This window comes from Pelodiscus sinensis, chromosome 11 (genome assembly GCF_049634645.1).
Source record: "Pelodiscus sinensis isolate JC-2024 chromosome 11, ASM4963464v1, whole genome shotgun sequence".
NCBI lineage: Eukaryota > Metazoa > Chordata > Testudines > Trionychidae > Pelodiscus > Pelodiscus sinensis.
In genome coordinates, this window is record NC_134721.1 from 48,320,215 (window position 1) to 48,333,085 (window position 12,871).

The 12,871-nt window shown below is 45.2% G+C and overlaps 2 protein-coding genes across 6 annotated transcripts in view; one reads left to right on the forward strand and one right to left on the reverse strand.

Moving 5' to 3' along the window:
* The window catches only part of CFAP92 (cilia and flagella associated protein 92 (putative)), a 254,276-nt gene that overhangs the window by 143,063 nt on the left and 98,342 nt on the right, over window positions 1-12,871 (forward strand). The window contains exon 8 of the mRNA XM_075939716.1: window positions 5,698-5,793. The gene's annotated coding sequence lies outside the window, so the exon portion shown is untranslated. The remainder of the gene's footprint in view (window positions 1-5,697; window positions 5,794-12,871) is intronic.
* The window catches only part of EFCC1 (EF-hand and coiled-coil domain containing 1), an 80,600-nt gene that overhangs the window by 59,295 nt on the left and 8,434 nt on the right, over window positions 1-12,871 (reverse strand). The gene's annotated exons all lie outside the window — the stretch shown is intronic.

Here is a 12,871-nt window from a genome sequence, read left to right on the forward strand (position 1 = left end):
TTAAAAAAGAGACACACACCTCACTCACACTCCACTTGGGGTACTGAGGCTCTGCTCGTGCTCCCGTCCCGTGGGGAAGCCCGGACCTTTGCCACGGGCCAGATCAAAATAAGCCAGGTGCCAGATCCGGCTTACAAGCTGTAGGTTCCCCACCTCTGCTCTAGATGGTTAAACTATAGTAAATTAGATACGGAAGTGCAAATTCTGGGTGCAGAAAGTAGTTGAAGCAAAAGGTATTATCTACAAATCAAAAATCAATTTGGGGAGGTGTTCACGTGTCTCTAGGTCATTCACTCAGAAAACATGACTTTATCCTTCCGTACTTTTTTCGGTGGAATTGGGAGGACTATAAAATAATTTAAAACTTTCATTTTTTTTTACTGTAACATCTGCAAGTCTCCTATGAGCTATTCCAGAATGACTTCATTCATTTTGTCATATTATTATGGTCCTCGGGGTACACTTCTGCACATAATGTCTTTTCCCCTGAAAAACACTCTCTCTTCCACATTATGAGAACAGGGCTTTTTTTCCCTTTGTACAGAGCAAATTATTTTAACTAATTCTAACATCTGGGCTTTTAGTAACTTCCTGCAAACTACTTACTGGTTTTGTATCCTGCAGGCATTTCTGTGTTTCAAAGGATAGTCTGAGGAACTGAGGGAAAGTAACATTTTTTCTTTTAAAAATAAGTAGTCCTGTGGTGCCTTGGGGTATGTCTACACTACAAAGTTAGTTCGAACTAACTTTAAAAGGCGCTACACTAGCGCTCCGCTAGTTCGAATTTAATTCGAACTAGCGGAGCGCTTAGTTCGAACTAGGAAAACCTCATTTTACGAGGATTAAGCCTAGTTCGAACTAGCTGGTTCGAATTAAGGGGTGTGTAGCCCCTTAATTCGAACTAGTGGGAGGCTAGCCCTCCCCAGGTTTCCCTGGTGGCCACTCTGGCCAACACCAGGGAAACTCGTCTGCCCCCCCTCCCGGCCCCGGACCCCTTAAAGGGGCACGGGCTGGCTACGGTGCCCGTGCCAGGTGCAAGCCTGCCAGCACCCAGCCAGCAGACCCTGCACCTGGCACGGATCGAGCCACCCACCCGATGCCTCCCAGCCCTCCCCCTCTTCCCGGGACCAGGCTGGCGGCTCCCGGGAGCTTGCCCGGGACCGCAAGAGGCGGGCACCCGCCTGGGCTAGTGCAGACATCGTGGACCTCGTCCATGACCTCCGCACTAGGCACAGGAAAGTGGCTGGCTAGGGCAGGAGAGCTGCCAGCCTGGCCACCCAGGAGCAGGTGTGCATGAAAATCAAGGTGGTCCACTGAGACCCCCGACCCTGAGCCCTGAGCTTACAATGGCCGTCCTGGGTCAGACCAAAGGTCTATCTAGCCCAGTAGCCTGTCTGCCGACAGCGGCCAACCCTAGGGACCCTGGAGGGGATGGACCGAAGACAGTGACCAAGCCATTTGTCTCGTGCCATCCCTCTCCAGCCTTCCACAAACTTTGGTCAGGGACACCACTCCTACCCCCTGGCTAATAGCACTCCATGGACCCAACCTCCATGACTTGATCTCACTTCCCTTTAAACTCTGTTCTAGTTCTAGCCTTCACAGCCTCCTGCAGCAAGGAGTTCCACAGGTTGACTCTCTGCTTTGTGAAGAACAATTTTCTGTTACTAGTTTGAAGCCTGCTACCCATTCCTTTCCTTTGGTGTCCTCTAGTCCTTCTTTATGGGAACTAATGAAGAACTTTTCTGTATGCACCCTCTCCACCCAACTCCTGCTTTTAGAGACCTGTATCCTGTCCCCCCTCCGTCTCCTCTTTTCTAAGCTGAAAAGTCCCAGTCTCTTTAGCCTCTCTTCATATGGGACCTGTTCCCAACCCCTGATCATTTTAGTTGCCCTCCCCTCTCCCACCCTCTCTCTTCCCCTCTCCCACCTCCTTTTCCCAGTCTCCCCCAGTTTTGTTCAATAAAGACAGATTCCATTTTTGAACACAATTGTCCTTTTATTTTGTACATCAATAAGAAGGGGGGCTAGGGAAGGGTAAGTGGAAGGAGGTGAGGGAGGAATGGGGTACGCGCCCCCGATGGGGAGGACTGGGCTGGCTCTGCGGGCTTCTGGGGGTGGAAGCTCTCCTGCAGCCCCGCAATTGCCCCCTCTCCCCAGATGGCAGCCTGCGGCAAGTGCAGCCGGTCTGATGGCCGAGTGCTGTGATGTGCCCAGTGTGGGTACTCCGGGCAATCCAAGCCAGGACTGCTTTGCAAGCGGGGCACCCCTGGGAACTGTCTGTCTGGGGTGGGGGTCGGGACCCTTTAAGCACAGCCCTCGGCTAGCCTGAGACAGCATCTCCACGCTCTAAGTCCTCCTCTGATGCCCTGCCGGCACTGCTTCCGGCCATCCTTAAGCCTGGTTCAGGGTCCACTTAATGTGGACATGCTAGTTCGAATTAGCAAAACGCTAATTTGAACTTGTTTTTTAGTCTGGATCCGTTAGTTCGAATTAGCTTAGTTCGAATTAACTAATTCGAACTAAGTTAGTTCGAATTAACGTTGTAGTGTAGACGTACCCTTGGAGACTAACAAAAAATATATATAGTATCATGAGCTTTCATGGGCAAAACCCACTTTATCAAATGAGCCATTGTGGAAAGAACAGGAACCCAGGATTTATAACAGAAAAAGAAGGGGAAAAAAAAGTACTTTGTCAATTGTAGGACGGGTGCTAATGAGGCTAATTCAGTGGGCCAGAAGTGTCCCATACTTAAGTTTTGATGGTTAAAACGTTCCCCTACAGGTCTGTATGTGTTACCATTTCTGATGTCTGACTTGTGTCCATTTATTTTTTTGTTTGGCCAATATATATACGGCAGAGGGGCCTTGCTGATCTCATTAGCTCCAGTCCTATGATTGACAAGTATCTTTTTTTCCCCCTTCTTTTTTGTTACAAATTCTGGGTTCCTGTTATTTCCACTCCATCTCATCTGATGAAGTGGGTTTTACCTATGAAAGCTAATGAAACACATACACAGTGCTATTTTGCTTTTTTTGGTAAGAAAAAGGGTGCCGGTACTCCAGGCTCAAGGTTGTTGAGCAAAAAAAAAAAAAGCCGCATGCAATCGTGGCCCCTTTAACAGCTGTGTGTCCCGGGCACGCTTCTGTCAGGAGCCAAGCCGTCCCAGGAAATAGATGCCCTTAAACAGTTAACTCTCTTTTACACGTACTATAGAATGAAAAGGCTAAAAGAGTGGAGAATTCTTCAGTTGTGTGCTTTTCAGGATATGAAGTATCAATACTGGCTGATTATCAAAGTGTCTTGGTGGAGCTGGGGCCCAAAATGCATTCACTGAGTATTATGAGATATAATTTGATAATTAATTAATTGCTTCAGTTGGATTGCTTAAGTGCTTACATGTAAGAATTTTGCTGGATCAGGACCAAAATGCTCTGCTGTGTGCACAATCCAGCACCTGTATGCTGCTTGGCATTCTGAATTTTATTCAAACTCTGTTTGACACAGTGGGAGCTAAGTAGTTCAGGATTAATGTGATGCTTTGACAGGCATATGGAAAAGTTTCTGAGGCACTCACGTGTTAAGTTTTTAGCGCTAAGGCCTACTTTGCTTACTCATGGAAGTAGTCCCATTGAATTCAGTAGAGCTACTCAAATGCATAAAGAGAGAAGGCTGTGACTGTTAACTTTTAGTTCTTATTATCACTTTCTATATGGTTTGCATCCACAAAGACATGGTGCAACATTGCTGGACTTAATAATAAATGAACTCTACAATGACATGGAGAAAAATCGGAATGCTTGTTATGCATTCGTCACTCTACAAACTCCTTCTATACTTGTCACGTTGAACTGCGTGAACCTGTCAAGTTTTCTTTAAAAAAATAAGAGATAAAAGTGTGTGACCGTGAAGATAATATTTAAGGATGAGGAATTTTCCTGCATGCTCAGTGGGTCCACAGGCTGCAAACCTATGGCTCCCCCTTGAATTACTTGTCATTATAAATTGTCCTTTTTATACACCTCTTAATTACACTCATATTAGTCGGCTTTTAAACAGAAGAATGAGCAGTCAAGTGTAAAAATGTCCTGTTTTTATCAATTCAACCATGCTGTACCCAGAGTAAGTTCCTCTATAGATGCCCTTCTTATGCAGCTGTATCTACAGTGCAACTATAATAAAAACTAGTGTTGTCAGGCCTGTGAGTTGACTGTAGGGTTGCCAGGTGTCTGGTTTTGAACCGGACAGTCCAGTATTTGAGCTTTCTGTTCGGGAAACAAATTGAGAAAATATAAATGTCTGGTATTTTCTAAATAAGATGCAGTGTAGATTGTGATGCAATGTTAAATGTGTCTGATATTTTTGTTGAAACCATCTGGCAACTCTAGTTGAGTATCCCAAAGGACACCAGAGGTGCTGTCATCTTGCATCTGGACCCATTGATCAGCATTTCTCTAGGAAGCCCTCCTGGCAGAAAATGTTAACTATATATCTGGACAGTTGCTGGCCAAGCACCCATGAATCAAAGGGTGTTATATCTGATGAGTGGAGCAGGGCCATTTCTTTTCAGACTCAGCTCACACATGAATGAAATAAAACGATCCCTTTCTGAGAAGTGGGAAGTCCAGGTTTGATAGCCCATGAGAGTCAAAGAGAAAGCATGCATCCATCAAATTGCAGAAGAGAGACTAATTCATTACATGTACATGGACTGGTTAAGGCATCATTTAAGTCAGTTCTGATATTAATACAATGCAATATTTACCCAATTTCCACACCTAAGACAGCACTTTTAATGAGCAATGAAAGTCCAGGAATTTAACTACCAAAATGCATATCAACAGAAGACCATTATATTGACTACTTTTTTGTTTTGGCTTCCACCCATGGACCACGTGCTGAGCCCCATGTAAACCCAAACTGCACCACAGGCCACAAACAAACAAACAGGCCGTGGGCCGCATGCGACCCACGGGCCACATGTTGTGTAGCCCTGATCTAGTTAGTTAGCCAATGAAATACTGGAATCTGCCTTTAAAGATTTCTGCACACAGTAGGTATGGTACATGCTATATGACAACTTATTAGGTCCTTTAGCTTGGACAATTTTTTGTCATTCCTCACAATCATAATGCTCACAGGCTTTAATAGGCAGCTGGAAAATGTCCATCACAGCAGGGGTTGCTAAGTGACAGCTACAGTGTGTGCAACAAATAGTTCCTACCCAGACTTATGGAAAGAAGTTCTCAGACTGTGCAAATGTAGGTCTGTTGGAATGAATAGGCAGAGTCCCTACATGCAACACTGCTATTGTGCTCCCATTGAAACTCTTCAAATAGGGCAAGATGGAAAAAAAGAAGGATTTAATAAGAAGCCCAGCAAAGTTCCCCAAGAATAAATGCTGTGTAACTAAATGTTCAGTTCCGAGGAGTTTCAAAGGGAACTGAATTTGGCTATATTTCAGATTAAATAGAGCAAGAGCAGCCTCCCTTTCAGATAGAAATCCTTGTGTTCATTTTAATGAATTTGAAGCAACGATGTTGCTGCTATTTGAAACAAATACAGTGTGAAATGTATGGATAAATACTTCATACTTCTAAAACAAAACAACTTCTGCTGAAACAGAGTCTATGCATTTTCTTTTATGTGAACAGAGTTTCAGACCTAAATATGTTTAAATGCTTCTTTCTACAGACCACCAGCACCAATATGTCCCTCTTCCCAGGACTAACCCAACCTGGCCCTAATTAGGAATGTTCAGTACACCAGAAGACATCTCAATCAATCAAGGTACATATGCAATTGCATTCAATTGCTAATACTTTTAACCTATTTAAGAACTTTATTTTCAAATTCCCTTTTTGTTTCTTAACAAAAAACTAATTACATCCTGGTCTTTACTCTGGGAATGTGCTACGTTGGGGACGGGGGTTAAGAAGGAGAGGGTCAAAGCAATCACCTAGAACAATCTGGTTGACTGCTCTTACAATCTTACAGCATCAAGTCAATAAATAGGCAACTGATTCAGTCACAGTCTGCTTCACTATCCATGAGTTTGGGTCCCAGGTTATCATTGTTCACCTATAAATGTTTTCAGTTTAAATTGATATTTCTGTATGATTAGGATTGTCAGATGGTTGAAACAAAAATACTGAACGCCTCCCTCTCCCCCCCCAAAAAACGGGAAAAAATTCTGTTGAAGGGGGGGGAAAAAGCAGGGGGGAGACCAACGTTGTTGAGGGGAAAAAAAGGACTCCAAGGACTTATTAAGCCAAAAAAAAAAAATTTTTTTTTTTGAAAAAAAAACCCAGCATTAAAACAGCATGTCCCCTTTAAGTGCAGGGATAGGAACAGGGGAGTGGTTGAGCACTAAGTCTCAGGGGAAGCATTGCTTCCAGTAGGTTTTTTGGCCAGCAGCCATTTTGTGCCAGCAGCCTTGCGGAAGCAGGTAAGCATGGGGGCTGGTGTCGTTGGGGGCCGGGGAGGTCGGGTGCTGAGTGTTTGTAGGGTTGCCAGGTGCCTGGCATTTTCGCTTCCTGGCCGGGGAAAAATTCAGAAAATACCGGACATTTCAGGTGTCCAGTATTCTCTGAATTTTTTACCGGACAGGAGCAGAAAATACTGGATTGTCCGGGTAAATACCGGACACCTGGCAACCCTATGTACTATTATATTTTTGAAGGTGAGATTTTTCAACACCCGAAAGGCAAGCAATTTGCAGCTATTTATAGCACAGGAACTGAAACTTGACCCCCTGGATGATCAGGCTAAAGGTTACATGAGAGCTGGGGCTCCCTGTAATCTCACAAAATATTTTTGTGGGATGTTAGGCTTCCACCTGAACAAGTCTCACAAAGTCAGTTGGTCTTGTTCAGATGAGGCTAAAATTGCACAAGGCCCCTGTCTGCAACCAAATTACCTCTGTCCTGAAATTCAGAATGTTAGATCCAAGCACTTTCAGTTTTGTCCCATCTCTATTTAATGTATGAATGTAACATTAGCTTTTCGAGGCTTTTCTGTTTTGATTTTGTATTTAATTTCTTTTGTAAAAGAAAGGAAAACATCTCAATAATTAGATATGATCAGAGTTCTACACTTCTCTTACATCTAGATATGTTTATCAGTTCTAGCTTGCCAATCCACTATGCTCTAACAATGCATACGTAACAAAACATGTAGATGGTATCATGGGCTTTCAGTGGCACAACCCCAGTGCAAAAGGAGTAATATAATGCACCTTAGCCCTGATTAGGAAGCCCTTATTGAACATAAAACTCTCTCTCACTGTGTTGAATGCAAAGTTTGCTTGAGTAAGGACTTCTGAATCAGTAATGTTTTCTGTGATGCAGCTATTTCTAGATATCGTCTCTGCTATTACTCAGGATGTTGAGTATTGAGTAATTGACTAATCGAATAGTCAATGCATTTTGCCCTCTGAAAGTAGGGCAGTGGTGTGGTTTTTTGAGTGGACTAAAGGATACAGCTATTCGCCTGGGGAGCACAGGGTTGGGGGCTTAAGACCTGCCCACTCTGAGGCCGTGTCCAGACTCAGGGGTTTTTTCGGGAAAAGTAGCCTTTTCCCGAAAAAACTTCCCCTGCGTCCAGACTCAAGCCGCGTTCTTTCGAAATTATTTCGAAAGAACGCGGCTTTTCTTTCGATGGCGGTAAACCTCATTTCACGAGGAAGAACGCCTTCCTTCGAAAGTTCCTCTTTCGAAAGAAGGCGTTCTTCAATGTAAAGAGGCCGTCTTCGAAAGAGAGCATCCAGACTCGCTGGGTGCTCTCTTTCGAAAAAGCGGATTTTTCTTTCGAAAGATCCGCCTGCAGTCTAGACGCGATCTTTCGAAAGAGGCTCTTTCGAAAGAAGCCTGCAGTCTAGACATAGCCTGAGAGTGGCTGGACAGATAACACAGGCTGCCCCAGGGATGGAGCTGGCTCGTGTATTAGAAAGGCAGGATAAGGGACCCTCTGAAGATATGGTAGTAAGGTGGGTTCTGAAGCAGCTTAAGGGATAGGGCACTTACCTGGGGAGTACGTGGTGGTGGCTTCTAGTCTTGCCCACCCCAAGAGTGGATGGACAACCAGCACAGGCTGTCCCAGGGATGGCTCCAGCTCCCTCATTAAGAAAGCAGGATAAGGGACTCTCTGAAGGTAAGGGAGGTGCAGTGGCCTATAGGAAAGAGCACTGACCTGGGGATGGTAGAATGGTGGACTCTAGTGTTGCTTTCCCTCCCATCCTGGGTGTGACCAGATGGCCAACACAGGTAAAGAGACCCTCTGAAGGGAGGTGGTATGGGTTTTGGAGTGGACTAGGGGATATGGCATTCACCTGGGGGGGTGCAGTGTTGGGGGCTTGAATCCCACCCAACCTGGGAGTGGGCAGGACAGGCCACCCAGGGATGGAGCTGGCTCCCATATTAGCAGAGCACGATAAAGGACCTGCTGAATGTAAGGGAGTAGGGTGGGTTTCAGAGTGTACTAGGGGATAGGGTGGTGGGCCCAAGACCTGTCCCCTGTAGGCACCTCCAATCCTGTCCACACCCACCCTGGTAGCTACCAGGAAGCCAACACAGGATAACACACAGACCCCACAGCCTCCACTGGCCACGGTTCTCTATTATTGATCAATGGGAGCTGCAGGAGTGGTGTCCACTGGCAAGGACAGCACATGGAGACCCCCTGCTCTGACTTTCTCAGGCTTTCTCAGGGGCTGCAGGGACATGCCAGCCACCTCCAGGAGCACAATTCCCACAGGGACAATTACTCCACATAGGACAAGTTAGGCATTTTAGAACTACAACTCAAAGAATTACATTTAAGCATCAGAGGGAAATGAAAGTTATGAAATGAACAGACAAGTAAAAAATGAAAACTAACCCACTTTGCAATCAGTAAAAGTAGTAACAATCCCCTATGTATGTGTTGGGTCAGCAGATGAGAGGGAAGGACAGTGTATGCTTGTGAGACACACACATAATGGCTGCATCTAGATTGGCAAGTTTTTCCGCAAAAGCAATTGCTTTTGCCGTAAAACTTGCCAGCTGTCTACACTGGCCTTTTGAGTTTCTGCAAGAGCACTGACGCTCTAATGTAAGATTGTCAGTGTTCTTGCGGAAATGCTATGCTGCTCCCGTTCGGGCAAAAGTCCTCTTGCGCAAATGCTTTTGCGCAAGAGGGCCAGTGTAGACAACGCGGTATTGTTTTGCTCAAAAAAGCCCCGATGGCGAAAATGGCGATTGGGGCTTTCTTGCACAAAAGCGCATCTAGATTGGCACGGACGCTTTTCTGCAAAAAGTGCTTTTGCGGAAAAGCATCCATGCCAATCTAGATGCTCTTTTCCGCAAATGCTTTTAACGGAAAAACTTTTCCGTTAAAAGCATTTGCGGAAAATCTTGCCAGTCTAGACGTAGCCGTACTGTGTGAGAGTGACAGAGATTTGCATTGCCACACTCCCTCCATCCTCTTCTCTCTGTGTGGACATAGGGCACAGGAGTGGGGGGGAGGGGCACCCTGACATCAGAGACCCCCTCTTTTCCCTCCCATACCCTGCACAGCAAGCAAGAGGTTCCCAAAGGGCAGCTCCAAGGCAGAGGGCAGGAGCAGCATAACAGGAAGTGGAGGTTTCCCAGCCAGACCAGTCAGGATCACCTACAGAGGCTCCAAGATCTACTGGTAGATCCCAATCTACTGGTTGGTGACCACTGCTCTACTGATAGGGGCAGCAAGGACGGAGGGAGTGACTTATGGGATAGTGTGACAGGGTCAGGCCAGGGAGCTGCTGCAGAGAGGAGAAAAGGTGGTAAAAACCCCTGTGAGTAAAAGCAGAGAACTGCAGCCCAATTAGATGCAGCTGGCTCAGGCAGATAGGGGCCAGCTGACTCCTCTGCTGGCTGACTGAGGGCATTTGAAAGCCTCAGCAGGCGGAGGCTGGAGTGTGAGAGGATAAAAGGAAGGTGGTGGAGCAGCGACAGAGAGGAAGAAATTGGAGAGAAGGTGGTGGAGCAGCGACAGAGAGGAAGAAATTGGAGAGAACAATCTGGATCAGTACTAGCTGCCCTTACCTAGGGAGGGAGCCTGAGGGTGTGTGGCCAGCTCCCTACCACTGAAACCCATTACAAAACCCCAACCCTTGGGGCTAGGAGGAAGAGGCCTACCCAGTGGTGGCTTGGGGAAGAGGGGCCCTTGCCACACTAGTTAACTACTCCTTCACATCTCTAGCTAGTATAGTTGGAACTTTTCCATCTGTGGATCGGGAACATGATGGCACGGTGCTCCCAGATGCAGGTTAAGGTTCGCTGTCTATTAAGAGGCCAGGTTCCTTCTGTGAAAAGCCAGCTATTTTCTATCTACATTTAGATGTCCTCCCCATCTTTGTACATCTAAAAACGGGGGCGTGTCTTGTGCTGTGATCGTATTAGAGGTGTCACAACAAAGCTGGTGGAAAATTTTCCAGCTGAATGGTTTTCTCTCAGAAAATGCCTATTCCTTGAAAGCAGATTGTTTTGTAAAAATGTATCTAAATGTCACTGTGGGGATGAGGGGCTGAGGCACTCCTGTGCATAAAAGAGACAGCTCCCCCCACCACTTGTATGGAGACACATAAAACCATGCAGGACAGAGACCGGCAGGTGAAAGGGATTGGCCTCGCCTGGAGCCTCCAACCCTCTGTCAAGCACCCTTGTGGAAGGGCAGGGGTGGGGTCTGAAGCTTCCTCCCCTATTTGTTCAAGAACACTGTTGGCTGTCTCCCAGGGGAAAGTGCACAGTTTGCTGCAATCCTCACTCTGGCTGAGGACGGTAGGAGGCAGAAGAACCCCTTCCCTGGCTGTGCCTGCTGCAGCAGAATGCAAAATGCAGCACTGAAGGAAGCAATTCAGTGGGGATTATACACTAGCTAACTTGAATTAGGGGAAAATTGATAGGCTTTTCTTAAAATACCAGAAGGACTAGGAGGAAACAAATTATTTTTTCATCCCATTTGGAACAAAAACAAAGGCCTAATTGATCTTTGTGAAACAGAGTTAGTGGAGATGCTGGAAGAGTGTTTACTGTAGCAGTGCTAGCTAGCACAACGCCAGTTATGTAGGTCAATGCAAGGGAGGTGACAATGCCAATTATGCTCCCAGTATGCATGGCCTGGTTCACAATTATTTAATTATCCACCAGTACATGGATTAAATTATTTTTTTCTGGATGGCACAATGGTCTGTTTTATCCCTTCATATACCCATATACATATGACACGTGGATGCCTACAAGGCTACGTCTAGACTGCAAAATTATAAGCCACTAAACACTTATAATGGAAAGCGTTGGGAGGTCTTAAAAATAACCCATACTACCAGCTCATCATAATTGCATCAGGGTGAAATCTAACAGAACAATCTGTTTGACCAGCTGTTCTTTCAGAATTAAAGGTCAGTGAATCTGTTGGGTTAATATAACTTATCAACTATATCCAAAATGTAATAGTATGAGTGGCACATTCTATTTAATACAAGGCCACAAGACACACAAATCCTACTGAGATAAATATACACTCGTATCCTTAAAGTGAACTTGAGTCATGCTTTTCAGTAAGGGTGCGTCTAGACTGGCAAGATTTTGCGCAAAAACTTGCCATCTGTCTACACTGGCCACTTGAATTTGCGCAAGAGCACTGACTTTGTAATGTACAAAATCAGTGCTTCTTCCGCAAATACTTGCACGCTCCTGCTCCGGAAAAAGCCCTCTTGCACAAGAAGGCCAGTGTAGATAGAGAAGAACTGTTTTGCACAAAAAAGCCCCGATGGCTAAAATGGTGATCGGGGCTTTCTTGCGCAAAAGCATCCTTGCCAATCTAGACACGCTTTTGCGGAAATACTTTTAATGGAAAAACTTTTCCATTAAAAGTATTTCCGCAAAATCATGCCAGTCTAGACGCAGCCTAAGAGTTTTCTACAAATGTGCCATTATAATAAATTTAACTTATAACTATTTTTTAAAAATCTCATAGTATATTAATTTAGCCATACTGCATTTCTTATACTAGAAAGTAATAAATCCCAAAGAAAGGAGAGTATTGAACAAACCCATCCATTATAGAAAGAGTAAAGATCTCAGACAAGAAACAACATTATTCAAAATATATCAATACAGTAACTGTAAGAGTGTTTTGTAGCAGGAAGGCTTGGGGGCATAGTAATGGATTATGGAGCTTTCACACTCTCATTCAGGAAATCATCCCTATTTGCGCAAGCACTCAAGTGCTGCTGAAATCGATTAAAATCTTCATCTTGATGGTGCAAAGATTTAGCAGGTACACGGGTAACAATATTTTGCATGACAGTTTTCAGGAAGATAGATTGGTGGGTACCAGAGGCAACTGCTCTTAGGCACCAAATAATGAGAACATCCTTATTTAGGAAAGTATTTAAGAGCAAATACTTTCCTGACTAGAAGTGGCTGTAAGTAGTTGCTTGCATTCTTTCCTGAACCAGGGTTCCTAACTTTGGGTCACTGGTTTGAATCCAGACCTGGGTGACAGTGAACAAAATCAACTGCAATCTGATGACTGAGACACCAAATTCTCCCCTTTAAAAACATGACAGGGTGAGCATGGGAATTGTGTGTGACTTGCATCAGTGCAGGTCTCTGTACCATCCCCTCTGAAAGGGGTGGCCCTTTCACCACAATGGATCTGAAAGGGGAAATGACCAGTCAAACCTAGAGAGGTTGGGATCCTCAGGAGGCAAAATTACAGATCACCAGACTTCTCTGTCACAATGGATCCTTCCTCTGTGTGTCTCTCTGCCCCTGCCCTGCAGCATTCACTCACAGGGGGTGTCTAGACTACAAAGTGGACTTTTGTCGACAAAACTATACCTGCG